This window comes from Pseudophryne corroboree, chromosome 2 (assembly GCF_028390025.1).
Source record: "Pseudophryne corroboree isolate aPseCor3 chromosome 2, aPseCor3.hap2, whole genome shotgun sequence".
Taxonomy (NCBI): Eukaryota; Metazoa; Chordata; class Amphibia; order Anura; family Myobatrachidae; genus Pseudophryne; species Pseudophryne corroboree.
The window spans coordinates 740217312-740242857 of record NC_086445.1 but is presented as its reverse complement, the minus strand read 5'-3'; positions in this window follow the sequence as shown (position 1 = coordinate 740242857).

The window sequence follows — 25546 nt, the reverse complement described above, 5'->3', positions numbered from 1 at the left end:
TATCAGTACAAAGTAGGGTATTTATTCCCATTAATGTGGATAAGATGTGCCCATGGACACATCTATACCCACTTCAGGGAGGATGCAGAGTTTTTGCATTTGAGTTTTACTGAGGGTTTTGTTTTGCTGATTGTGGGAGAGGTCAATACATGGGTGCCTAGGAATTTGCACTCTGTGTTAGATTTCCTTGCATATAAAATTATGAAGGAGGATAATGGTCCTTTTCTGGTGACGACATTGCCTTATTTAATTTTGTCCCCAGTAAGTGTTTTAACTAAGAAGACTTCAGAGAAGTTTAGATTTATTTAACATCTGTCTTACCCTGGGGGCTTGTTACAGGTGGGTTACGTTTGAGGAGACCCAGATGGGTGGATTCTTGAAAAAGTATTTCAACAAATAACTTGAATATATACAGTATAAATATGAATTTATTGTATACTTCTATTGATCAATTCAGCAGTTCAATACAGCAATCACATTAGCAAACTCAGGAGCCCATCCTGACACTTTCTGCAGTCAGTGTTTTCATCCAGGCAGGAAAAAGCTAATACAGTGTTAATTAGATATGAGCGGGTTCGGATCCGAGTCAGGCTCTGGTTTTCCCGCCTGACTCGGAAACCAGAATGAGGCAAAACGTCATCATCCCGCTGTCGGATTCTCGCAAGGTTTGGATACCATATAAGGAGCCGCGCGTCGCCGCCATTTTCACTCCAGTCTCGGAGAGTGTATTGAGAGAATGTGTCCTCAGTGTCTGTATGGGCGGAAAAGTGTCTTGTGCTGCTTAGTCCAGTGTAGTGTCTTAAGCTGCATCAGTCCAGCCAGTCACAGTGGTGGTGTCATCTGCTGCTATATGTGCCCAGTGCTGCTGTATAAATCCATTGCAGTTTTGCTGTGTTGTCTTGCCTCAGACTAGTGGTAGTGTCTTGTGCAGCATCAGTTCAGTGACCAGTCACAGTGGTGGTGTCCTCTGCTCCCATATATCCAGTGTTACTGCCATATAATTCCTGTGATACTGGCGTATAATTCCAGTGATATTGCTGTATAATTCCAGTGATATTACTGTACAATTCCAGTGATATTGCTGTATAATTCCTGTGATACTGCTGTATAATTCCTGTGATATAGCCATATAATTCCAGTAATCCTGCAATATAATTCCAGTGATCCTGCCGTATAATTACCGTAATCCTGCCGTATAATCCCAGTGATCCTGCCGTATAATTATAGTGATTCTGCCGTATAATTCCAGTGATCCTGCTGTATGATTCCAGTGATTCTGCCGTATAAATCCAGTGATCCTGCCGTATAAATCCAGTGATCCTGCCATATAATTCCAGTGATCCTGCCGTATAAATCCAGTGATCCTGCCGTATAAATCCAGTGATCCTGCCATATTATTCCAGTGATCCTGCCATATAATTCCAGTGGTACTGGCGTATAATTGCTGGATATATATATATATATATATATATATATATACATTACATACACCCTGGGGCCATAACAACTATGTTGGTGTTAAACGTGCATCCGGTATCTGCCATTAGTGCAGTGTGACTGCGGTGCCAACCCTAGATGGGCCAGGTGTTTGTGCCACACACTTGTGTCGCTTAGCTTAGTCACCTCTTTAACATCTTTGCATGATGTGCTGTTTGGGGCATGGTTTTTGAAAGTGCCATCCTGTCTGACGCTGCCGTATAAGTCCAGGGGTACTGCTGTATTAGTCCAGGGGTACTGCCGTATAAATCCACCAATTGCAGAATTTTTTTCAAAAATGACAGGGCATGATGGAGATGCTGTGAGTGGACTAAAAATTGCGGGCCGCTTTCGACATTCAGCCACTGCATGCCACTACTAACTGGGCCAGGTGGTTGTGTCGCTTAGTCATACAGCTACCTCGGTGCACTTCTTTTTCTTCTTTGCATCATGTGCTATTTGGGACCTATTTTTTAAATCTGCCCTCCTGTCTGACACTGCATTGCCACTTTTAGATGGGCCAAATGTTTGTGTCGCTTAGCTTAGTCATACAGCTACCTCATTGCACCTCTTTTACATCTTTGCATGATGTGCTGTTTGGGGCCTTTTTTTATATCTACCCTCCTGTCTGACACTGCAGTGCCACTCCTAGATGGGCCAGATGTTTGTGCCGCACACTTGTGTCGCTTAGCCTAGTCATACAGCAACCTTAGTGCACCTCTTTTTGATCTGTGCATCATGTGCTGTTTGGGGCCTAGTTTTTAAATCTGCCATCGTGTCTGCAACTGCAGTGCCACTCCTAGATGGGCCAGCTGTTTGTGCCGCACTCTTGTGTCACTTAGCTTATTCATACAGCCACCTCGGTGCAACCTTTTGACCTAAAAACAATATTGTGAGGTGTGAGGTGTTCAGAATAGAGAGGAAATGAGTGGAAATGAATGTTATTGAGGTTATTAATACTGTAGGAGCAAAATTACCCCCGAATTCTGTGATTTTAGTTGTTTTTATGTTATTTTTCAAAAATCATCCAGATCCAAAACCAAAACCAAAACAACGAAAGGGTGGTTTTGGCAAAACCTAGCCAAAACCAAAACACGATCAGGGAATTAGAACTAAAACCAAAACACAAAACACGAAAAGTGCCCGCCGCACATCTCTACTATTAACACTGATTGGTTCAAGCTTATATAAAATGGAAAACTCCTGAATAAGCAATTTCATAGGAATAAAGGTTAAATTAGGAAATATAAATAAATGCTAAAAAAACAGTATAGGGCACCTCAATTTTGAGTGTTAAAAATAACATAAATACAATGTTTAACATGGATTATATGGATTTAAAACACAAGGTGAACCATTGTCACAGAATTAAGAAGCAAAGATTCTAATATTGACATATGTCCAACTCCAAACACTTGTCTTGTTTGGTCTTTTGTAACCAGACAATGGCCTTTGTCCTCTCTTGTGAAATATACCTGTCAGAAACACTTTAAATCAGCTTGTTTTATATATATACAAATGCTATATTGATGATATTATTTTAATCTGGAACGGAGATGTGGAGGATTTTAATGAATTTATTAAACAGATTCAAAATAATGATTTTAATCTAAAATTTACTTGCACTACCAGCAAAACTGAAGTAGAATTCCTGGATTTAATTCTATCACATGATGGGGACAAGATAATTACAAAGAATTTCATCAAACCAGTGGATACGAATAGTTACCTACACTATAGAAGTGGTCATACTCAAAATTGGAAAAATAACATTCCCTTTTCACAGATGCATAGGATTAGAAGAAATTGTAGTACTCCAGAGACCTTCACAGAACAGTCTCTAATCTATGCCAAACGCTTTAAAGAAAGAGGCTATCCGGATCACATCATCAATGAAGCAGTAGAAAGAGGTGGCAATTTAAACAGAGAAGAAATACTCAAACCAAAAGAAAAAATGGAGGGAGACAAGAAGAAAATGTGTGCTCCATTTATCACACAATATAACAGCGAGGAAACAAAAATCAGAAAGGTGCTCTCTAAACACTGGCACATTCTAAAGATGGACCCAATCCTTAAAGAACTGATCCCTGAACGTCCAGAAATTATATTCAGAAAGGCACAAAATCTGAAAGAGATTCTAGCACCAAGCATGCTCAGGGGCACACGCAATATTCCCACAGGCCTCCCGAAATGTACTGGTATGTACAAATGTGGGCACTGTAATATGTGCAAATTTATCCATCCAAATCGGAGGATGTTCTACAACAGTAACAACACGAAAGAATTTAAAATTAACGACTTCATCAACTGCAACACACCGTCGGTGATATATATGATCGAGTGCGGATGTCATCTGAAATATATAGGGAAGACAAAGAGACCATTAAAATTGCGGATCCAAGAGCACGTGAGGAACGTCAAAAATAAAGTAGAGAGCCATCCGCTCTCCAGACATTTTGCTACGGCCCACAGCTCAAATACAGATACCTTAACCTATAAAGCACTCGAACATGTTAAATTGGGCCCAAGGGTTGGCGACCTTTTAAAAAAACTCTCACAACGTGAGATGTATTGGATTTTTACTTTAAACACCATGTCTCCCTATGGCCACAATGAGGGTTACGAAATAGCGCCATTTTTATGAGTACCCACCACCTGCAAACAAATATGCTCTTCCTCCTTTTTATCAATCGCCTCTCATTTATGGATAGAATGAATCTCTGTAAATTCTGGGACACTGTTCACGATGATTCATAACCTACTGTTTTTAATGCACTCGCTGTCTGGCTATATATGTGCTGATTTTTATTCCATTTTTTATTCTATTTTAAAACCCATTCATAATTTATGGGTATCGCTTGCATCAGTATATTAATGTATGTGATCAGTTACAGATTCATTGTACCCCTCCCCCATTTTAAATATGTCCCCACTATTATATAAACTCACTTGGGATATGTTATTATATTAAGCCGTACGTGCTATATATATATGTACTTATTTTTATTCTCCACGTATTTTTAAAAGCAGTCCATTATGTTATGCACACCAGTGCCTGCAGGAAAGTACTGGTGTCAGGACTGTTATGCACTCCAGTGCCTGCAGGAATGTACTGGTGTTTGAACTGTTATGCAAAACAAATGGACTTACAGACAGACTGGGGAATATGACATAACGTACACAGAAGGTGATAGGGTAACAAAATACACACAAAGTGAACAGAGAAGCCCAGAGGCTAAGGAACTGGGTATCTCCCTTGTATTAGAACTGCTCAGATGAGAAAAGCAAGATGTTGTGTTTTAATACGTAGAGAACCCAAAATGCTGTTGCTAAGGGCAACAGCAAAACCCTAAAGGGTTACCAACGGGTGTGTCAGTAAACTCCTTGGTCAGAGATGGAATGATAGACACAAGGAGAGTCTCCACAATCCTAATTCTCACTTGCAGTGCACAGGTTCAGCTTACTGCCACTAAACTGACCCCTGACACCTAGCAAAGTGAGACAGGATTAGACAGGCAAGTCTTAGAATACAGCCGCAAACTTGCTAAGTTCACAGAGTAGTAACAGAACCCCAGCAAGCTAAACGACTGACTCCAGTCTTACTGCTAGGTCTGGATTGGCAGAGTGTAATACCAAATCCCCAGGCCTATTTGCAGTAAGCAACAAACAAATACAAAGCTACACAGTACTGGCTAACTTTCAGAAACTGACTAACCAACAAAGATTCAGCAGCATCTGCTTACCCTGAGAAGAGGCCTTATAAAGCAGGTGCTGTCCACGCCCCACTCAGACCTCACAGACTGTGAGCACAAAAACCAGCACCGGATCCCCTGCCATGCACAGAGCCTATAACCACTGCACAGCAAAAGACCCGAACCGGAGTATCAGCTGCGCTCAGGTCACTCCGCTAGCACTTGTCTCCCGGTTGCCATGACGACGTGGCAGCACAGGGCAGGAGACCCTAACAGTACCCCCCCTCTGACGAGGGGTCAAAGAACCCCTACCACCGGGTTTATCGGGGAACTGCGAGAAGAAAGAGCGTATCAGTCTGGGGGCATGAAGATCACAACTGCGCACCCACGACCGCTCCTCCGGGCCATACCCCTTCCAGTGCACCAAAAATGACAGCCGACCCCGAACCACCTTGGAGTCAAGAATCCTTTCAACAACAAACTCCCTCTGGCCACGTATCAGAAGAGGGGAAGGTCTTCCACTGGAAGAAGGATTACTAATCGCCCGTTTTAAAAGGGAACAATGAAATGTTTTATTGATACCCAAAGAACGGGGCAGATCTAACTGAAATGCCACCGGATTGATAACCCTGGTGATCTTATAAGGGCCGATGAACCGGCGGCCTAACTTATGAGATGGCTGTCTCAACTTCAAATTCTTGGTAGACAACCAGACGAAGTCTCCTAATTTGAAGCTGCAGGGTCTTTTCCGCTTATCAAAAACCCTTTTGGTCACTAATGACACAGACACAAGGGCTTTCTTCACTTTCCGCCAAATACCTCTAAGGACCGAAACCACAGAGGAACCACCAGGCGTGGAGTCCAGGGGGTCAAAAGAATTGGCCTTAGGATGATGCCCGTACACACAAAGGAAGGGAGAGATCCCTGTAGCAGAGTGAGCCGCGTTGTTATAGGCAAACTCCGCCATGGACAGATGAGCAACCCAGTCAGTCTGACACTTGGAGACATAACACCTGAGGAACTGCTCCAAGGACTGGTTCACCCTTTCAGTCTGCCCATTAGACTGCGGATGGTAGCCCGACGACAAGCTGACAGAAATCTGGAGATCGGAACAAAATGCCCTCCAGAATTTGGCCACAAACTGGGATCCGCGGTCAGAGACCACATCAAGTGGCAACCCGTGGAGACGCACAACATGCAGCATAAATAATTCAGACAGGCGTCTGGCCGATGGCAGCCAAACCAGTGGAACGAAGTGCGCCATCTTCGAAAACCTGTCAACGACAACCCAGATGGCTGTCATCCCCGAGGATTTGGGCAAGTCCACCACAAAATCCATTGAAATGTGGGTCCATGGCTTAGATGGGATAGAGAGTGGATGTAATGGGCCAACAGGAACCCCTCTAGGAGTCTTATTTCGGGCACAGATGTCACATGCCCGAACCCACTGATCCACATCCTTAGCCACCGAGGGCCACCACACCGCCCTAGATAGCAACTCCCGAGTTCTGGCAATACCCGGGTGACCTGCAGACTTCTTGGCATGGAATTCAAGGAACACTCGCTGTCTTAACCTAGGAGGCACAAACAAAAGACCTACCGGAAGGTCTGGAGGAGCCTGCTCCTGTGCTCTAAGGACTAATGATAAGAGGTCCTGGGTAATGCCCACTTTAATACATGATGGGGAAACAATGGGCAACGGCTCCTCGGTGGTCTCCTGGATTGGAGCAAAACTCTGCGAGAGCGCATCAGCCTTGATGTTTTTTGACCCAGGGCGATATGTTATCAAAAAATTAAAGCGAGCAAAAAACAAAGCCCATCGTGCCTGCCTGGCATTGAGACGCTTCGCTGACTCTAAATATGCCAGATTCTTATGGTCAGTGAGAATTGAGACCACAAACTTAGCCCCCTCAAGCCAGTGTCTCCACTCCTCGAGTGCATCCTTAATAGCCAACAATTCCTGGTTACCCACGTCATAATTCATCTCGGCAGGCGAAAATTTACGGGAAAAGTAAGCACAGGGATGAAGGCGATTATCAGACACTCCCATCTGAGAAAGCACTGCCCCAATACCCATCTCAGAGGCATCCACCTCCACCACAAAAGGACGCTCTGGATCTGGGTGTCGCAGCACCTTGGCCGAAACAAATGCCCTTTTGAGACGGGCAAAAGCCGCTTTAGCCTCACAAGACCAGTGAGCAACATCCGCCCCTTTCATAGTGAGTGCCACCAAGGGCGCCACTATAGACGAAAATCCAGCGATAAATCGTCTATAAAAATTCGCAAAGCCCAGGAAACGCTGAAGCGCCTTCAAACTAGTGGGCTGCACCCAATCCAGGACTGCCTGTACCTTGGAACCCTCCATTTGGAAACCTTCTGGGGAGATAATATATCCTAGAAATGCGATTTGCTGAACTTCAAATTCGCACTTCTCCAGCTTCACCCCAAGCCGGTGGTCTCTGAGTTTCTGGAGGACTAAGCGTACATGCTTCCGATGTTCCTCCAGGGAATGGGAGAAGATTAGGATGTCATCTAAGTATACAACTAAGAATCTATCCAAATATTCCCTGAGCACATCATTCATGAAATCCTGGAAGACTGCCGGGGCATTACAGAGCCCAAAAGGCATCACCAAATATTCATAATGCCCTGAGTGGGTATTAAAGGCAGTCTTCCATTCATCCCCCTCTCTTATTCGGATTAGATTGTACGCACCGCGTAGGTCAATCTTAGAAAAAATGGTGGCAGTACGAAGCTGGTCAAAAAGACCGAAATGAGAGGCAGTGGGTATGAGTTTTTAATCGTGATACGGTTCAATTCCCTGAAGTCGATGCAGGGTCGCAACGAACCGTCCTTTTTACCCACGAAGAAGAACCCCGACCCAACTGGAGACTGTGAAGGTCTGATAAATCCCTTAGCCAAGTTCTCCTGAATGTACTCTGCCATAGCCTGAGTCTCAGGACGTGACAGGGAGTACAACCTGCTCTTGGGAAGCTTAGCATTTGGCAACAAATCAATGGCACAGTCATAGGGGCGATGGGGAGGTAGTACCTCTGCAACTTTTTTGGAGAACACGTCCGCAAAATCTGCATAACACCCTGGCAATCCTGGCAAACTTAGCTGCGAGAGCCTGACTGGAAGGCTCAAGCAACTCCTGAAACAATCAGTACCCCAACTAAGAATCTCCCCAGAGACCCAGTCAAATTGAGGATTGTGGGCCCTTAACCAGGGTAACCCCAACACCAATGGGGCAAAAGTACAGACAGTCACATAAAAGGACAATTTTTCAGAGTGTGTGGCTCCAATAAACAAAGAAATCTGGCTAGTGCAAGAGGTAATTTTACCTTGGGATAATGGTTCCCCGTTTAACCCACAAATCTCAATTTCCGATGCCAAGGGTACTAAGGGAACAGAGTGTTTCAGGGCGAATTGGCGGTCCATAAAAACCCCGTCGGCCCCACTGTCCACAAAGGCCTCAGTCTTGACAGTTTGACCGAGGATCTTCAAGGTCACCGGAATGATAAAAGTCTTCTTGGGAAATTCTGACTTCTGGCCTGACAGGATATTTCCCATCACCCTCAGGCCCTGAAGTTTTCCGGCTTTTCTGGGCATGATACTACCACATGACCTTTATTCCCACAGTACAAACACAACCCCTGCTGTCTCCTCCGCGTCTTCTCACGCGAGGAGAGGCGGGTAGCCCCAATCTGCATAGGCTCCTCGGAAAATTCCTCAGAGTCTGAGGATCCCTTGGGAAGGAAGGAAATCTCAGTCTCCCTTTCAAGCCTACGCTCTCTCAGTAGTCTATCCACCCGGATGGATAACTGCATGAGCTGATCCAAGCTATCAGGCAAGGGATATTGTACCAGTTGGTCCTTTATCTGGTTAGAAAGACCTCTTCGGTACTGGTGTCTCAGGGCTGGGTCATTCCACTGGGTATCATGGGCCAACCTCCGAAACTCCGTACAGTAAACCTCAACTGGCCTTCGCCCTTGCTTAAGGATCGAAATCTGAGCCTCGGCTGAGGCCGTCTTGTCAGGGTCATCATACAACATGCCCAGTGCCGTAAAAAAAGCATCAACACTTTTAAGCGACGGACAGTCAGGCTGCAACCCATATGCCCAGACCTGTGGGTCTCCTTGTAGCAAGGAAATCACTATGCCCACCCGCTGAATCTCCGACCCAGAAGACTGAGGCCTAAGCCGGAAGTATAGCTTGCAGCTCTCCTTGAAACAAAAGAACTGCGAGCGATCTCCAGAAAAACGATCCGGGAGATTTACTTTCGGCTCCTTAACCCCTGCAGGTGCTGCTGCTGCGGGAGCTCCGCCAGCAGCCTGGGAGGTGTGCATTTTAATGGACAAATCATTAAATTGTCGAGTCAGGACCTGCACCTGATCGACCACCTGTTGCAACGTATTTTGAGGGGTATGCTCCATATTCCCACAAAATTTCAACAGGAGTATTAGGCTGCTGAATATGTTATGCACACCAGTGCCTGCAGGAAAGTACTGGTGTCAGGACTGTTATGCACTCCAGTGCCTGCAGGAATGTACTGGTGTTTGAACTGTTATGCAAAACAAATGGACTTACAGACAGACTGGGGAATATGACATAACGTACACAGAAGGTGATAGGGTAACAAAATACACACAAAGTGAACAGAGAAGCCCAGAGGCTAAGGAACTGGGTATCTCCCTTGTATTAGAACTGCTCAGATGAGAAAAGCAAGATGTTGTGTTTTAATACGTAGAGAACCCGAAATGCTGTTGCTAAGGGCAACAGCAAAACCCTAAAGGGTTACCAACGGGTGTGGCAGTAAACTCCTTGGTCAGAGATGGAATGATAGACACAAGGAGAGTCTCCACAATCCTAATTCTCACTTGCAGTGCACAGGTTCAGCTTACTGCCACTAAACTGACCCCTGACACCTAGCAAAGTGAGACAGGATTAGACAGGCAAGTCTTAGAATACAGCCGCAAACTTGCTAAGTTCACAGAGTAGTAACAGAACCCCAGCAAGCTAAACGACTGACTCCAGTCTTACTGCTAGGTCTGGATTGGCAGAGTGTAATACCAAATCCCCAGGCCTATTTGCAGTAAGCAACAAACAAATACAAAGCTACACAGTACTGGCTAACTTTCAGAAACTGACTAACCAACAAAGATTCAGCAGCATCTGCTTACCCTGAGAAGAGGCCTTATAAAGCAGGTGCTGTCCACGCCCCACTCAGACCTCACAGACTGTGAGCACAAAAACCAGCACCGGATCCCCTGCCATGCACAGAGCCTATAACCACTGCACAGCAAAAGACCAGAACCGGAGTATCAGCTGCGCTCAGGTCACTCCGCTAGCACTTGTCTCCCGGTTGCCATGACGACGTGGCAGCACAGGGCAGGAGACCCTAACACATTATTCATTAATTTTTTTATAATTTTTTATTATTTATATCAATGTATATTTATGTTAATATTTTTATATATACTTATATGTATATACATCTGTAGTTATACTTTCTATACTGTTGGTTGGTCGCCTGAAATGTTCTGTAGCTTACTAGCCGGTAATATACATGTACTTGTTCTGTTTATGTATGTAAATTAGCCATGTGGTTAGGGAAGCACCTCTCCACGATCCTCTATACACACTTTTACTGAGCATTATCAGTGTTGATGCGGCCGTGGGAGACACGCTACTTCCGGCGGCGACGCACTTCCGCCGGAAGTCAGGTGCCGAGCAGCGCTAAATGTAAACAGACCACTGTGAGTAGATAACAGTGGGTCTGTGAAACAAACCAAAGTAGAAAAGACACTGTGGTTAACAGAGAATCACCACCACTCATCTAAGGCACCATATCTTTAAACTTATTAAGTATTATACTACTTCCGGTTTCGCAGATGACGCAAACCGGAAGTAATTTGCATAATTAAGGACTAATCGATGTGGGTATAAATAAGACCTCACTACAGCATGATGCAATCTCCTGATGAAGCCCTAAGCTGGGCGAAACGCGTTGAGAACCTGAACTACCGACTTGCCGACCTACCTTTGCCGACATTCATGTCATTTAAGCTAAGCTATATATTTTATATTTTTGTATACTTAAATAAATTTGAACTGTTTTATATGAAATACTGATTGGAGCATTGCTATATTATCCAAAGGTTTCCATATGACTACCACCCTCTGATGAGGACCAGGATACAAGTATTTATACTGACATGCACAAATTAATACTTTATCTGGTACGCATGTAATTTAAACGTGAGACGTAAAAATTTGACACTATCTTTTGAATAATTACTACACTATATAGCGATTCCCTGTCTCCTGACTCTATCTAGATTTTGACAGAGACGTGGACTAAAAAGACCAGGGGATCAATAAGCATTGAGTCAAGCCGTAATCCGGTACGCAGTATTTTTCTTGCGTGTGACAAAAACTAATTTAAAGGATACTACACTAGGGCCCTCATTCCGAGTTGTTCGCTCGCAAGGCGATTATAGCAGAGTTACACACGCTAAGCCGCCGCCTACTGGGAGTGAATCTAAACTTCTTAAATGTGCGACCGATGTATTCGCAATATTGCGATCAAAACCGAGTTAGCAGTTTCTGAGTAACTCCAGACTTACTCTGCCTGTGCGATCAATTCAGTGCTTTTCGGTCCCGGCTGACGTCATAAACACACCCAGCGTTCGCCCAAGCACTCCCACCGTTTCTCCAGACACGCCTGCGTTTTTTCCGGAAACGGTAGCGTTTTCAGCCACACGCCCCTAAAACGCCGTACATCCGCCCAGTAACACCCATTTCCTGTCAATCACAATGCGTTCTCCGGTGCGACGAAAAAGCCGTGAGTAAAATTACTTTCTTCTTAGTAAAGTTACTTGACGCATGCGCAGTGCGAACATTACGCATGCGCACTAAGAAAAATCTCACTGCGATGCGATGAAAAATACCGAGCGAACAACTCGGAATGAGGGCCTATAGGCGCTCTGTTGTTTCTTCCTCTATTTCCAGATTCCCCTTTGGGCTACGCATACCTAGTGGCACTTTTTGAAGAACTGAGCAGCCACCCGTTAAAACGGGGAAAGTGTGGACTGTTTGACAATTAAACCAAACACAAATTTTGGAAGAAATCATTTATTGGATTGGTCATTTGACCGAATTTATTTGTGACTGTAGATTGCACTTTTACAGTAAGGAACTTTGCATAATTTGGACAAGCGCACTGATTTACTCTTTGACAATATATATATATATATATATACCGTGTGTGTGTGTATATATATATATATATATATATATATATATTTATATATATATAAATATCCCTTTCTTGTCCTATTTAAAACACCATATTCATAAGAAACACTAATCACCTTTCTAAAGATATAAATTAAAGCACTGAATTAATTCTAATTGTATATAGTCAGCATGTAACTTGACATATGTAATGGGTAACTTTTATTAGCTTCGGGATAAGTATGATTTCCCGACTGACGGGATCCTGGCAGACGAAATACCGACACCGGAATCCTGACAGCCGGAATCCAAACCAGGGGCAATATTTACTAATATTCGTGTTTGAGTCGGTTTGTGTAGTGTTTAAACTCGTGTTGTATCGGGTGCATTTTCATGCAACTTTTTGAATCCATATACGCACAGTTACGAAGCAGTCGACTTTATGGTTTTCGTGTTTTCCGATGTCGATGCCAGTCGGGTTTTTTTGACACATTTACGGCCGTCATTGTCGTTTGCGTATGTGTTTTTGTTGGATTTGCTGTTTTTTTCACTAAGTTAAACGCGGCAGGTTTTTTTTTTCCCGCGGCCGCATTTTCACTTTCAGTTTCGATTTTCATCCCCGTTCGTGATTGGTTGTGTTTCAGATGGTAGGAGTGTCTGTGCGCAACCATATAAATATGCCCCAAACCGTCCGCACCTCGTGGGTTTAGTTAGTGGTGAGGAGGAGGGAGGTTGTGCTGTGGAGGTAGGTGATTTTGTGGTTTGAAGAGGAGTGTTGGTAACGATTTCTGAGTGTGGTATTGTGTTTGAAAGTCGTCTTGTCATTCTTGTTGTCTTGTATTTTGTGGTTTTGTCTCATTTTTAGTCCAAGTTATTTTTCTTTATAGTCCCTTGTCAGTGTGTGTGTGTGTGTGTGTGTGTGTGTGTGTGTGTGTGTGTGTGTGTGTGTGTGTTGTGTAGTGGTAGTGGAGGAGTGCGTTGTTTGTCTTTTTTTTTCCCAGTGTTAACTGTTTATACACACAATTATGTGTGACTCAGAGGTGGAGGGTGTGAGTGAGGGGGAGGAGGTCGGTCAGGTGGAGGAGGTGAGTGTTAGTGAGGTTAGTGAGGTGGAGGAGGTGGGTGAGGTTGCTGCAGCAGCCTCAAGTGACAGTGACAGTCAGAGTGCTCCGCAGCCATGCACCACTACTAAGACTGGGCGGAATGTTAAGTTTAGTTTTGCTGAATATGTGGCATTGGTGCGTGAGCTGATGAAGTATCAGAGGCAGCTATTTGGCCCTGAGTCCGCCAAGGTGCCAACACGGAGTAAGACGTGTTGTGGCCGAAAGTTGCTGCTGCTGTCAATAGTGAGGGGGTGGTCAAGCGGACGGAGGACACATGCCGCAAACGGTACTATGACATAAAGCGACGTGTCAAGTCCAAAATGGCCAAGGAGGCCAAGGAGGCTCAGCAAACCGGTGGTGGGCAGCCCTATATTGCAAGATATCTGGAGTATGAGGAGCCCATGCGGAGTGTCATACCTCCTGAAGTTGTCTCTGCAACCCATGTCCGGGATTCAGATAGGGCAAGGAAGAATGGTGAGCATGTGTTTTTTTTATTATTATTATAAGTTGTATTTTGTAATCTGTGTCATGTGACATTGCATATTACTCCCATCTTCAAGTGTGTGTTTGCAAATACATTGTTTTGGGTCATGTGTTAGCTAAAAGCCAATGTAACATCTTACTTTATTGTATGTCATGTGTTTTTCAGACAGATATTTGGCATGTGTAGTTTGGACTTGTTGTGTTTCTGATTTGTCCTGCAATAATGATTTCCTTTTGGCCGTTTTTTACGTTAAAAATTATGGCTATGTTTTATATATAAGTGAACCATGTTTTTTGGAATTAAACTAAGTCGTTGTCATGTAAGAGGCTGGAGTACAGGAAAGTGGTTTGTAAACCACTTACATGTGTAATGTCATTTTAACAGAATGTTTTTGTTTGTTTTTTATTTACAAATTTTTTTTGCTTCTATTTGTACCGTGACACCATACTGCATTTTTTGAAAACGTTACTTTTGCTTGTTTTTTTCTGTGGTCATATAGTGGTAATGTGTATTTGGAGTGCCACATCACAGAGCCAATTAGATATTGCATCTGTTTTATTTTTATAAACAATACAAAATTAATTTGTGTTTTTTATAAAAATAAAAACCCATTCCTTTAACTTGTTGCCTATGTCAGTGTCCTGTACATGTTTGCCTGTCTTGATGTTGCCATAGTGCATATTTTTTTTTTTGTGGTTTTTTTTGTGGTATTTCTGGTCCTTATGTTTTTTTGAATTAAAAACTAAGCATTTCTAAAGGAAAAAATGTTTATAAGCATAATGGGTGGATGTATACACAATAGCATGATTTATGAATATATCTCATTTTATACAGTGTCTGAAAAAAGCAGTACTACTCGTCGGCCAGTAAATCCTAACACATCTGATGATGATGACGCTGCGGAAGCAGGTAAAGTGTCCATTGTAGTACAGGGTATGCTTGTAAAGGAATGGCCATAACAAAATTGCACTTTCATTAAAAGGTCCATCAAAAGAAGTATGGAGCAGCAGAAGTGGCTCTTCTGTTAGACATCACCACAAGAAACCTGTGGCCGAAAAGAAAGCAAGGTCGTATATCCCGCCACAAACACAGCAGGCTACCCCGCCACGTAGATTATCGTCCGTATGTTCTGTCCCTCAACTCCAAATTTTGGACACACCTCCAAGACGTCAGCCACACTCTCCTCATCTTGATTGTGAGTATCAAACTGTAAAAAAAGTGTAAAATGTCAGAACATAATCATAATCAGTCATAACCGCATTAAGTCCAAACACATCCAAAACAAATATACTTACAGCAGTAAGTAAAAGCTGAAATGGAATCCAAACTAAATGGCCTTGTCCACATCCAGTAAAGATATGTATGTCCACTTGAGTCATACAGTATGACATTGGGTCTAAGATGCTGCAACAAAAAAGCATGTTGGTTTGTTTGTAAAAAGTAAGTTTGTTTTTCCTAAAATCTCATGTGTGCTTAAGGTAACATTGCAAAATACCTACAAAAACATTACTATGTTTGTTTGAACAAAGCTATAAGGTAACACATTATGTATTTCAGTGTTTCTTTTATGCTGGAGTATGTGTGAGCTAAAATATAACTAAAGTGTTTGCTTTCACAATTAAGTAACCAGACACATTTGCCACAAACAGGCATATGTATGTATTTAAGCTATGAGAGATGATGTTGCTAGGCAGAATAGTTTAAAGCAACAGTGAATGACATGTGTTCCATGTGTAGTGTTTTTTTTATCATTTCCCAACCATATGGATAGCTAACGGAGATATATTTAACATTTCAGCTTCGAGTCCTGGGAACAGCATCCCTCCGCAACAACACCAACACAGTGACATGGAGGAGACAAACATCTTAGAAATACAGCCATTAATGCAAGGAATGAACCCCCCAGCACCTGTGAGTACACCACCACAGCAAAGCACACCACCCCCACCACAACACAGCCCAACAACACCAGGAACACAAGGCCCTGATCAGGTGTTTTGGACTATTTCGGCTAGACAGCAGGCCACTAATGAAGATTGCCTGCGTAAGCAGACACAAATGTTTGCAAGCCTACCATCTCACCTCAGAAGAATCTCAAGAAATCTGAGTCGACAAAATGAGCAAACAACCAGAATAGGCAATACCATGGAACTCATGTGTACAGACATTACACAGGTCATGGGCAACTTACAGCGCATAATGGAAGAACAGCACAGACTAATGGAAGAACAGCACAGACAACAGCAAAGTTATATGAGCATTTTTCAAAACAGTCAAAAGATTAATGAAAGTTTATTCAGAATAGTAGACAATCAAAATGCTGCGACACCTGAACTTAATGCCACCCTCACTAACCTGAATGAAACACTCAGATGCATGCACCAACAGCTAACAACCAGCAGTTCTGGTACGACTACTCCAAATATCACGCCAGTCTCATCACCACCAAGACGGTCCACCAGAGCACACCAACATGACAGTGCTAAAGGCAAAGGGCAGGACAAGCAGCCACCAAAAAAAACATAACAAAAAGAAGTTAGACATTTGTGATAAGTGAAGTTAGCAAGTGTTTTTGATGCTTTACAAAATAGCACACTTAGCTCCTTGCCCCTTTTTTTAACATCATTAATTATAAGTGCACCAAATTAAGTGTAAAAAATAGTTCACACATTTATTCATTGTCATTTTTTGGGGGTATTGGAGGAGGAAAATGTTGATGGAGCCACACATACATGTTAGCAGGAAGTAAAGTGTCCACTTGATTTTTTCTAATCATTACTCTTTCTAGATTCCAATCATTCTCTTTGCCTGCAGATACAATAATTGCCAGCCAGGCAGAATGTCTTTAGCAGGAAGTAAAGTGACCACTTGATTTTTTTCTAATCATTACTCTTTCTAGATTCCAATCATTCTCTTTGCCTGCAGATACAATAATTGCCAGCCAGGCAGAATGTCTTTAGCAGGAAGAAAAGTGACCACTTGATTTTTTTCTAATCATTACTCTTTCTAGATTCCAATCATTCTCTTTGCCTGCAGACAATCCAAATTACAATGTTAGTGATACATATCTTAGCTAGCTTATTTATACAACATTACAAGATTAACACAATTGAGTTGCGTAAAAAGCTTGTAATATGTTGCCTTTGTTTTGTTTTTAAAACATTGTCCAAATGAATGTCAGTATTGTTGGGCCAGGTTTGTGTGTGCTAAAAATTATTAAGCATGTTTTTACACATGATGCTGAAACAAACAAATATGTACTTTAACAGAATTTTAAAAAAACTGGTTATAATAATGTATATGTGTGGCAAACTGTGTCTTTACTTACACATCATCAAGTTTACAGCATTAAACATTAGGAAATAAATTATTCCTGATTACAGTAAGTTTGTGAGTCTTAAATATGATGGTGCGTCACACATAGGGACACATGTATTCCTCAAGGCAAACAAATTATATGTTGAGGAGTGTTTTTTGGGAACACAGGTTCTCAAACTCGGCCATCAGGAACCCCCACAGTGCATGTTTTGTAGGTCTACTCACAGAATCACAAGTGACATAATTAGCTCCACCTGTGAACCTTTTTACATATGTCTGTGAGTAATTCATACACCTGTGCTTCTACTGGGTTATGAGAAAAACATGCACTGTGTGTGGTCCTGGGGGCCGAGTTTGTGAACCTGTGCATTAGGACATTACACACAATGATAAAGTGAAATAATAAATGGATGATGTGGGCTTGTAAGAAATTAGCACTGTAAGATTTCGAACACTTATCCAGACTTAATGCATGCCACTCATAATCTGTTGTTTTTATATTAAAAAGACACACAATACACATGCAACATTTGTTGATCATATAGCGAGGGTATGTTTGTATGTGTCAAGGAGACAGACACATTCTGAGTAATGGTTTTTGATCAAAAAAACAAAACATCTCTTTATGAAGACACAACAAATGAAATCAGCAAACCAAGCTTACCTTAGAAATAGCTATTGATGATGTGTTGCCTAACCTGCCTCCCTACATCAGTACTCCAAATATCACCAGATGTCTCTAATTCCTCTGCTTGCTGGTTGCTTTCTTCATCCTCCTCCTCCTCCTCAACATGTGGCAGATGTTGTTGCAAACACATGTTATGAAGAAAGCAGCAGCAGAACACAATTTGAGTCACCTTGGAGGGACTATACAACAAAAGGCCACCAGACTTATCCAGACACCGAAACCTAGATTTCAGCACACCAAAACATTTCTATCACATTCCGCGTGGACTTATGTGCATGATTGTAATTGTGTTCAGCAGGGGTATCAGGTCGGGACAATGGAGTTAGAAGCCAAGATAAACAGCCATATCCTCCATCACCTAAAAGACAGATATAGTAACGTGATTCATGTGAAGATACAGCAACGCATAAGTAACACACTGTGGGGCAGATGTATTAACCTGTAGAAGGCATAAGGAAGTGAAAAACCAGTGATATGTGCAAGGTAATAAAGGCAGCAGACAATCTGATCCTAAATGTTAATTTACATATCGGAGCAGATTGGCTGGTGCCTTTAACACCTTGCACAGATCACTGGTTTCTCACTTCCTTATGCCTTCTACAGGTTAATACATCTGCACCTGTATTTGGGCAAAGTCTACGCAGGCCTACACATATAAAATTACATACCCAGCAGCCATCCATCTGGCATTTGTCCATCCTCAAACTTATCAAATAGGGATGACTGACTGAGGATGAAGGAGTCATGGCAGCCCCCAGGGTAACCAGCAACAACACTCATTATTTTGAGATTTGCATCACAAACCACCTGCGCATTTGTGGAGTGTTCAAAATGGCGGTTTGTATATATGTGCTGCCTGCCCCTAGGTGGTCTAAGCTGAATGTGTGTGCAATCTATGGCTCCAAGCACATTGGGCATGCCAGCCAGCTCATACAAATCTACCCTGATGGCATGCCACTGAGACTCCTGGGTAGGGAAGCAGATTGAGGCCTCGATGTGTGGCTGCAAAACAGCCAAAACCTGTGTGAACATTTTAAAGAACAATAAACTTGAGATTTTAGAACAGAACTGGCCACCGAGAAATTAAAACAAACACAAAACAGAAGAGGTTGTTAGGTATACATCACCTGTGTTAAGATTCTGGAAAATGTGGGCTGTGAGATTCCTATGACATCCCCAGACACAGCCTGAAAGCTGCCAGTAGCCATAAAGTGCAACACAGCCAGGAGTTTGTGCAGGCCTGAGACAGGGCGAGAGCGTGCTGTCTCAGGGTCTAGGCCCAGTTTGACAAGGTCATACAGAAAGAAAATGTTGTTACGATTTAGACGCAACATCTGTATGACCTTATCATCGGACAATGCGTTCAAGTTTAAACGCCCCCTAAAAAAACGAGGCCTGCGCAGCCTCCGCGGAACCTGTACAACCTGCTGACCATGTTCAGTTTCTTGGCCCTGGGTACTTACAGGCTGATGTCTGAGTCTGAGGAATCCCACAGCACACAAAAGATCACTGGCCCACAGTCCTGCTGCCATTTCTGAATGAAGGTGTATTGAAATGGGCCTAACATCCTTTTATAGGCATCCTAATTCAGGTGTGAGTGATTTTTTATTTGCAATACATGTAAACACGACTGAAAAAAGCAGGTCTATTTTTTTGCCGCTTTTTTTAACGAATCGCAAAAAAATACGACCGCATTTGAGCCCACAGAGACTAACACCCATATACGAATGAATAGTGAATTCCCGTATTCTATGAATTAACAGCCGCGTTTGACCGATGGTCTATTCATTCGTATTTCAGGACGTTGTCATTCAAACCATTACGAATAGACCAGACACTGCCGAGATTGGTGCTTAGTGAATTCCCGGATTGGGACTTAGAAAAAAAAAACCACAAATCGACCAAACTCGGATTTTTAGTAAATACTGGCCCATGAGCGCAGCGTTTCCCCTCATGGGCTCGCTGCACTCACCATGCTTCAGGTCCAGTGGCCCTTTGGTTGGCACAAGTTCTATTCCCCCTTGGGTGGTGGCATTGACCAATACCCAAGTGGGATTTCTGGCCGGCGGTCAGGATTCTGACTGTTGGCATTTCAAAGGCTGTGGAGATTTTGGCGTTGGGATTTCAACCACCGGGATTTTGACTGCATACATTAGCTTCAGTATGTTTACTCAAGCTGTACTTGAATTTGGTGCTGAACCCCTGAGAGCAACATGAGATTGAAAACAGTGGAACTTAAATTTTTATCAATCCTGATACAGGGCTCTTCAGTTAAGAACGTAATTCCAGAAAGTCTCTGTAGAAATCATTAGCCATTGTCACAACTGAGGGCTGAGGCTGACCTAGGGAAGCCTCAGGTGTAAAGGTTGGTGTGTATGTGAACCGTGAAGGTAGAATAGGGTTCCTGGACATACATGAGATCTAGCACCGTCAGCCCAAAGGCATGACCACAACAATGGAGTATAAAAATAAAGTCAATTTATTGAACACACAGTATGAACACCTTGGTAATGCAATGACTTTAACAGTAGATGTGCAGAAGGATATAGCAGTACAGTTCCTAGAAGTGCAGAGGTAATAAGTGCTGTGGCTATGCAGAACAAGATGACAAAGTCCTTGCCAGACCTGGAGTTGGTAAGTCCGTAGGCCACAGCTAACTGCTGTGATGAGGAATGAGCTGGTACTGCCCAGCAGGGGATGCACAGGAGGCTGGGATAAACACAAGTGCACAGGGGTTGAAGTTGTACTTGGAAGAATTGTACAAGATTACCGGAAGGAACCGGTGCAAATGAAAGGTGTGCTGAACTCACAGCTGAAGTTAGAGTCCGATGGTGAGTATCGATGGAAACTGTGGTTCGATGTTGTTTGGTTGAAGATGGAGAGCGATATTGGAATACCGCTAGTAACAGAGAATGGTACTGAAGATGATGAAGAACACCGCTTGTAGGCAGATAGCGATATAGGAGCACTGCTGGAAACTGTAAGCGATGTTGCAGACCACGGAAGATAGTTTTGATACCAGGACACCGCTGGAGACTGGAAGCAGAGCAGGACCAACTCTGGAAGCCAGTGTAAGATCACAGCAGATAACCGGAAGCAATATTGGAACACTGCAGAAGTCAGGCTGCACCGCAGGATGGTAACTGGTGTGGGTTTTTTAGTGGAGCAAGATCACAGGAGCTGGAATACCTGGAAACACAAGCTGAAGAAACCACAAACAGGAGAGACATGTGTACAGGGTTAGACAACCAAAGCACTGACGATTAGGCAGCCCAGAAGCAGGATATTTATACCAGCTGGGGAGCAGGCATTGGCTGGATAATCAGGCAGAGTCCAGAGCACAGCGGATAGGCTGTAGAATGTCATGGGGTGAAATCAAACATGGCTGTGCCCATGTTTGAATCTGGAGGGAAAGTCTGTTTATACTTTAACATGTGGAAGTTGGTGATAATGGCAGTGGAGGCCGCGGAGGCCAGGAGACGCCATTCACTTCAGCATTATGGATTAACAGAGTAGTTACCATGACAGCACTGCTAGGATCACGGAGGGGAGACTGAGGCAATGCTGCACAGCGCGCTGCACGCAGACAGCGCAGGTGGAATCCAGGCTTGGAGCACTGGGCCAGTCTCAGGAGACACTTAGAAGGTAAGAAGTGATGAGTAATTACCTGGATTGTGACATTCATCATTTGATGATGCCTTGCTCATTGTGTGGTCTTTTGGAGTTGGAACCTCATGGATATGATTGATGTGGAACCTGCATTTTGTTTCTTCCTTCTGCATCTTGATTTGTTCAGGTTCATGGTTTTTGACTGTACGGTATTTATCTGGGTAGATGCCTTCCTATGGGTTGATTGGTGTCTTGTGCATATTTTGAGAGATTCATAAACTGGTGTATTGCAGTTAATATGGGTGAACCGGGCGTTGCTCACTCTTTAGAAGACTTATTGCTTGTAGATCATCTGAATTCCCCTCCTTAGTGCTAAGCTTTTTCATAGTGTTTAAGTTTAGTTCACGGAGTTTGGTGTTCCCATTACCCATGTCATGACTTTCTGTCTGTCAGGTCTGTAGTTTTGTCTGTCCCCGGAGGGGGCACTAGTGGGTCAGTGTTGGTGTGGTAGATGAAACGAGGAGGCTGAAGAAAAGTCCTGCGCTGTCGAGAATTTAGACATTTGCACCCTCCAACAGATAACTCCATTCTTCAAGGGCTAGTTTGATTGCTAAAAGCTCCTGATCACCGATGGAATAGTTCATCTCAGCGGGCAAGAATCTACGAGAGAAAAAACCCACAAGGGTGAGTCTTACCATCAGTGCCGACTTGGGACAAGACTGCGCCCATGCCAATTGTTGAGGCGTCCACTTCCAGAACGAAGGCCTTGTTGACATCGGGCTGTTGTAACACGGGAGCTGAAACAAAAGCTTGTTTAACTTTATGAAAGGCAGACAGTGCTTCTTCAGACCACTGGGAAGGATTCCTCCCTTTCCGAGTGAGGCAAGTAATTGGAGCTATCAATGTAGAGAATCCTTTAATGAACTTTCTATAATAATTGGCAAAGCCAATGAAACGTTGAACTGACTTAAGTGTTGTAGGGATAGACCAGTTCTCAATATCCCCTACTTTAGCTGGATCCATTTGATGGTCAGTTCCCAAAATAATGTATCCTAGAAAAGGTATTGAAGAAGCCTCAAATGTACACTTGGATAATTTACCATAGAGATGATTCTGTTGAAGACGTCGAAGAACCTCTTTCACTTGTTGGCGATGGGAAACTAAGTCACGAGAAAATATCAAGATGTCATCGAGGTAGACTACCACACACTCATACATAAAATCTCTAAACACTTTGTTTACAAAGTTCTGGAATACTGCCGGGGCATTGCTCAAACCGAAGGGCATTACTAGATATTGGTAGTGGCCATCGCGGGTATTGAAGGCAGTTTTCCACTTGTCACCTCTTCGGATCCTGATGAGATTGTAGGCCCCACGGAGATCTAATTTAGTGAAGATGTGAGCATCTCTGACTGTGTCAAACAGTTCTGTTATAAGTGGCAAAGGATTGCTGTTTTTAATAGTAATGTCAGTTAAACCCCGATAATCGATACAGGGGCGTAATCCTCCATCTTTCTTCTTAATGAAGAAGAACCCCACATCGGCTGGGAAGAAGATGGGATGGATGAACCCCTGCTGCAGATTCTCCTTTATATACTCACTCATTGCTTGAGTCTCAGAAACAGAGAGAGGGTAAGTGCGCCCTCTAGGTGGCATGCTCCCCGGAACTATATCAATGGGACAATCCCATTCTCGATGGGGAGGCAGGACATCAGTGGCCTTTTCACTGAAGATGTCAGCAAATTCTTGATAGGCCTCTGGAAGACCAGACTGGAGTTTTACACCTGAAGATCTAACTGGATGAGCTTGAGCGAAACACAAATGGAAACAGGAAGAACTCCATGCTGTAAGCTGTAGTGTGGACCAGTCAAATTGTGAATTGTGCAATTGGAGCCAGGGCATGCCTAGTACAATCTCATAGGTGGCTTTTGGAATGACCAGGAATTCTATGAGCTCAGAATGAAGAAATCCCACTCCCAGGACCACTGGCTTGGTTTGCTGAAGGATGGAACCCTCAGTAATATGACTCCCATCCACGGCAGTAAGGTAGACTGGACGAGACAGCTTTGAGACAGGGAGATAAAATCTGTCCACTGCAGCTTGTGTGATAAAGTTCCCAGCAGCACCGCAATCCACTAAGGCAGATAAAGACTGAAGACCATTCTGTGTTTCCAATGTAACAGGCAGAGTGAGATCTTGGGAAGAAGGAGCTTTATTTGAAATTCCTAACTTGACTCCTCCTTGACAAGTTAGGACCTGGCGTTTCCCGAACGAGCAGGACAGGAACTAATCAGATGACCAGCAGCAGCACAATAGAGACACAGTCTAGACCTTAATTTTCTCGACCGCTCCTCAGGCATTAAGCAAGACCTATTCACCTGCATAGGTTCATCAGGAGTAATGGGTAAGGACTGTACTGGAGGCATAACTCGATGCTTGCGAAGGTCACCTTGCGAACGTTCACTGGCTCATTCACGTAAAAGTAATTCCAATTTAACACATAGAGAAACTAGGGCTTCCAGTTGCTCTGGGAGATCTCGGGTAACTAACATCCTTTATGTGGTCGGATAGACCATGCCAGAAGGCGGCAAACAATGCCTGGTTATTCCACTCCACTTCTGATGCCAATGTCTGGAACTGGATAACATATTGTTCCACAGTGCGTGTTCCCTGGTGAATCTGAAGGAGATCCGAGGAAGCAGAGGTGGTGTTGCCAGGCTCATCAAAAATGCATCTGAATGTGGCAACAAACTCTGTATAGAAATTCAGAAGAGCATCTGCTTGTTCCCATAATGGGGAGACCCAGTTCAAAGCAGAGCCAGACAGAAGGGACACAATGTATGCGACCTTTGCCCTGGGAGTTGGAAAATTTTGACTTCACATTGGTTCAGAAATCCACAACACATTTTAGGGTTACCATCAAATTTGCTTGGTGTTGGGAGATGAATACGAGATACTGAAACAGGAGCAACTGGAGAACTGGGAGTTGTGAAACTGGAAGCTGGAATGGAAACTGAAGATGGAGCTGCAGGGACCGGATTTGTAAAAGTCTGTTGTAGAGTATCCAGTCCGGAAGACATCACTTGTAGAAATTTTATAATCTGCTGTTGTGCAGCCTCTTGATTATCCAGTCGTGACACCAAACTTTGGAGTGCCCCTGACCCCACACTCTGACCACCATCCCGGTCCATGGTCCTCAGACAAACTGTCAGGTCTGTAGTTTTGTCTGTCCCCGGAGGGGGCACTAGTGGGTCAGTGTAGGTGTGGTAGATAAAATGAGGAGGCTGAATAAAAGTCCTGCGCATACGCGCTTGATATTTATTATCACACAGGGGTCACACAGCAACTGAACAACTGATAAACAGATGAGTGAAAACAATTGATGATGGACTTGGAAGTCAGCAACAACAGAAATAATGTATGAAGAGTAACTGGTATAACTGATGACAGGAATAATGAATGATAACTTAATCCGATGAAATGAATGTTTCAAAAGTCACTGGTAGCAAATGAGCAATGAAGATGAACTTGCAACTTGATATAAACCATGAGAGAGCAAGAAATGATAAAGAAAAGAGGCGGGGGAGGGGAAGGTTTTGTAGTTAATGATAGGTTAATAGTTGCACTATATCAATACTGAGTGTATGCTGCTGCACTGTAAAAACATTGATACGGTGTGAACATTACACTCCCATGCGCCCCGTAGTGCTTAGAAAAGGATAGCCAGGTGACAAAATTAGGACCCTAATGATGGTGTTGATCCTGATACCAAATGCCATTGCAGAACTAAATTACTCATCATGCGGTCCTGCAGTAGGTCACTCGAAAAGGAGCTAAGGTACCTGTCAATATCGGTGTGGAAATATGTGGTTCTAGTACTGCACTAAAAGTGCGGCGTCCATCTGTCAAAATGGATAGACGTCCGCCTGATGCCCCA